This window comes from Pezoporus flaviventris, unplaced genomic scaffold, assembly GCF_033815535.1.
Source record: "Pezoporus flaviventris isolate CSIRO_AGI_PZ_B2104156 unplaced genomic scaffold, CSIRO_AGI_Pfla_v1 ptg000066l, whole genome shotgun sequence".
Lineage (NCBI taxonomy): Eukaryota > Metazoa > Chordata > Aves > Psittaciformes > Psittacidae > Pezoporus > Pezoporus flaviventris.
Genome location: NW_026892614.1, coordinates 1,577,569 through 1,582,430, shown reverse-complemented (window position 1 = coordinate 1,582,430; position 4,862 = coordinate 1,577,569).

The window sequence follows — 4,862 nt, the reverse complement described above, 5'->3', positions numbered from 1 at the left end:
TTTGGGTACACTCAAACTGGTTATGTTCAAGTAGAGTCTTGACTTACATTCATTGCTTATTAAGGAGCAATTCTCTCTTATTTTGAAGCCCATAACTAATTAAACTTTGCATTGTGCTTTGCAAAATCATGTAAAACCAAGCTGCTAGGCACTGTCTATGATAGTTCCAGTACATCAAGCAGTCATTCACCCCATTTGCTGTCTGGGATAATATTTTTCTGCACTATACATATAAAATTAGTATTTATAGATTTTAACCCAAAGCTTATTGATTTAAATTTGCATTTGGAAAGCACCCCTCTTTATCTGTTTGAGGAGTAGGTCACCTTTAGTATGAGGATAATGTTCTAACCAATGTGTGGATCCAAAAGAATACCAGGAGAAGGAATTAACAACATTAATCTGGAGGAGAACTTAAATGCTTTTAAAAAAGTGCCTTGGAAATCCAACGTGTAATAGAATTCCTTATAGATTAACAGCAATTATGGTACAATCATGATTTTTTGATCAGTAGCTATTTAAATCAGGTTAATCCTAATTCTTAATTATATTGAAAGTTCCCTCAATTACACATTCTTTATTTATCATAGCCAGCTGGGCAAATGCTTCCTCACTGGATGTCTGCTTGCCTCAACTTCTTTCTTTTTGACCCTATGCTTACTGTGTGCCTCCTTGTTCTGTTTCCACATAGAATCATAGAACAGTTAGGGTTGGAAAGGACCTTAAGATCATCTAGTTCCAACCCCCCTGCCATGGGCAGGGACACCTCACACATCTGTGTCTTCAGTTTTGCCTCTGGTGGCAGATTTGTACAATCCTGACTTTATGCATTGGGCCTTTCTATTCACTCAGATACATGGCTGTCTGAAGCCTTTCCATAATCACTGACTAAATATGGACTGATTAATTTATGGTTTTTAAAGGCCTCATCAAAATGAAATGTATGAACGTGGTCAAATTTGAAAGAAATGTATGAACCTGGTCAAGTTTGAATAACAGGCTTCTTAGGAAAGAGTAACAAACTCCACAGGCTTTTCTCCTTCTCCACATATTCTTTCTTATTATTTTCTCTCCCTTTGTTTTCACCTGTTATAGCTTACTTTGGTAAGCATGGTCTTGTTTTAATTTAGAGATTTTGGAAACTTATGTTACTCAAGAACTAAATCTTCTGTTCCAGTAAGTTTAAGTTAGTAGTAGGGAAGAAACAAGTTACATATTATCATAAAAATGAAAAAAACCCTCAAAGCCTCTCTAACTTAGACTGCACTGCTTTTGTCCCAAGAGGCAGGTCCACCACCTAGTCCCAGAGAGTATGGATCTATCAATTTTTTAATGGGAATGTCTTCTTCTACAGCTTCCCTTAAAAATAAAGGTATCTTAGCTCAAAACAGGAATAAAAAGGTTTGGAAACCATATCTGCACATATATTAACATCAGCAACTTTAGAATACAATAATACTTTGAAACCTTGTACAGCATTGAAGATTTTAAAATAGTTTTCATCTTTTCTTGTCCTATTCCAGTATGCATAGTTTCTGAAAGCCATAGTACTGCTATTTTCTCCAACAACAGTGACAGCCTTTCAGTGGCTTTTACAACATGCATTGACCTCAGAGGTATCAGAGATCATCTCTACCTGCTTAGTGCTAGCTTAAAACATGTATATCAGTTTATTTCTGAAAAAAAAACCCCAACAAAGCCCTCAACCAAACCAGCTGTTTGAATCTCAGTTCTGAGAGATGAGAATTTTTAAGAGCATAGATATCATTCCATTGTAATCATTTGTCTTTCTGGGAAACCTTTGAATCTTTGCCCAGAACTGCGCAGCATGACAGATAGTTGCCTAGACATTCAAACTTAATTCCATTTCAACTGTAAATTTCCACAGACTTATGTGACACATTGAAAAAAAAAAGTAAAAAAGAAGAAACTTCCTAAAACAACAAAGGTGCTCAAGCAATCATAAAAATCATATGCCCTGATGTTCCCTCACACAGCCAGGATTGAAGGAAGGGGAGACACTATCAAGAACACAGTTTCTTAAGCCATATCACAAAGGTACTGAAAAAGACCATTTTTTTTTATTGCATCCCTCTCTTCCATCAGCCAGAATTTTTATTTTCAGTGATAGCAAGCTCATATAAGACCTAATTTCACTAAAATTTTGTCCTGACTCAACTTGTAAGTAGTCACCCATACCAATGTAAGCCTCCAATTTAGAAAGGGTAAACCAAAATGAGGTTTGCCTTACCTGAAGCATGTAAGAGATGAGGCTTTGAATCCTTTTGGTAGAACTTGTAGGCAGATACATAACAATGACAGGAAGCTACACCAAGCTGAATAGTTGAACATTATTGCACATTTTTTGAATGGCACAATGATCTTGAAACATCTGGAGGATAGACACCCCATCCCCAGCGAATTGTATCTGCTCTGTACCACCCTTTGTATAAAGCTGTTGTTTGATTGTAAGATAAAATTAATTAGTGTCTACAAATTGCCAATTTCAATAGAACCTAAACTTTGGTAATAGCTGCATAGATAAAGGAAAATTCTGCAAGTTTTTATGAAAAAATAAACAGTTATAGGCCAGCCCATTGAGCTCACTCAGACTGGAAAGATCCATTTCCTTTCTGGGAAGAGTCAGGTCTTCCTGCTAGTAGTGCAACCTGAGCTTTAATGGAGATAGTTTGGAGACATCGCAGGCTGTGGACTATGAGCAGGATGGCTTGACCTTGAAATAAAGAATGGTTTAGGTTAGGAGGGATCTCTGGAGGTCACCTGTTTGAACATCCCTGCTCAAGCAGAATCGCCTGGAGATGGTTGCCTAAGACTGTGTCAAGACGGCTTTAAAGTATCTTTGAGGGTGGAGACTCCACTGCCTCACTGAGCAATCTGTGTCAGTGCTCAGTCATTTCTCATAGCGAAAAATTGCTTCCTGGTGTTTAAGAGGAACTCCTTGTGTTTCAGTTTTGCCCACTGTGTTTTGCCCTGTCACTGAGCACCACTGAAAAGAGTGTGGCTCCATGCTTTTTACACCTTCCCTGCAGATATTTAGATACATTGATAAGAACCCCCCCTGAGCCTTCTCTAGGCTAAAGAGTCTGAGCTCAGTTTAGAGCTGGGATATCAGTTGTTAGGTAAGATCGCATCAGCCAGTCACTGTGAGAAAAGTGGTATCCCAGATTTTTTTGTCTCCAAGATCCTTATGGAGAAAAGGGCTTTTTTGTTCTAGTGTAGGGAATTTAAAATACTATAGTCAACTAGATTATTTAAAACTGTGCAGTCTGTACTATGTTGCTGTAATAACTTATTACATATTTCTGGATTTTCTCTCCCCAAGTGGTAAACATCTCTTTTGGACTAGCTGAAAGAGCCAGTGTGAAAACCACTGAGGCTAAAGTCGGACTTGTCCTTGGAGTAGGGGAGCTAGAGAGAGGCCTATTTTCTTCCTTTAAGGGATTGATTTACTGGGAAACTGTACAAAGGTCAGAAGCATGTTATGTTCTATGTAATTGGGAAAAAGCCTCTGGACACTGATTTTACATAACTATTTACAACTACCATTACTAACCAAACCTGTTCCCAGCCCCTGGTCCCCCTAATTAAAAAAACAGGGTAATAAGGAAGAATTGACGTGTGAAGAATAAGAGCAGTGAAAGTCTTACCCAAAAGACTAATGAATCACTAATGAAACTGCATTCTTATCTGAGCAGGAAGAGACATTATATAAAAAAAATAATAATCAAGGAGCATCTGTAATTTTCCAATGCAGATTACAGTAGACTGCAAATGAGCTGTGACAAGAATGATAACAGCACCATGCTTTTGTTTTCTTTATTTTACCCTTGAGCAGATAACCTTTCATATTTTGGTAGAGTAGACAGATCAGCGATGATGTTTTTATGATGTTGCAAAACTCCAATTTCTGCTCATCCCTCTGGGAATAAATTCATCCATGTCATTTAACCACAACACAGCTTTATAAAGAACAGAAAGACTAGAGGCACAGCAGTTTGTGGGGACTCAGATACAATATTATCTATTGTCCATATGAAAAGCTAGCTGGGGAACTGACATTAAGGATATTCATAAATGACAACATGATAATCCGGTGTCAGAGAACCCAGGCAGAGCTGGAATTTGACTTATTTCATGGTTTTTTAGGTGATCCAGGACCCAAACAGGCAACTCACAGCTCTGGAGTTGCACGTGGCTTGCAAGCAGCTCAGATGTACCTCCTGTAAGCATGCTGTACCAGACAGTTAGTGGCAGGACTATGCTGGTGGTGAGCTGCTAGGCAATACAACAGCACATCTGCGGAAGGAAGTGAATCAGCAAGGATTGCTGGGGCAGATATTGAGTCACCTTGAGACCCAGCCATATGCTTCAGTTTGTGGATGAACCTTGACACACACTGGAAACACTGAGATCCATGAAGAATTACTGTTTTTTCCTTTTTTTTTCAGGACTACTCGAGTTCCTCTTCCTTTTAGGTCTCAGAAGTGTATATTAGCTGTCCTAAGGCGTGCGACTCTGTTTACACTTCAGTGGGACGAAGGTGCCCAAACATCTAAGGCTCTTTTGAAAACCTCATCCACATACTACAAATATATAAGAATAGTAATCAAATGTGATTAATATAACAGGCATTCAAATTGAAGAGAAGAAAATCTTCTCAGATTAAGCCTTCTCATCAAACAGCTGAGCTGGTAGAAATCCTCAGAGCCTGTGACACTTCAAGATAATGTTGAAATACACTTTGACAGTAGGAACACCTACTGTCCTACTGCTTACTCCTACTATCTGGTCATCCAGGTTTTACAATGAAGTTATATTTACTAATATAAATTAGTAAAATA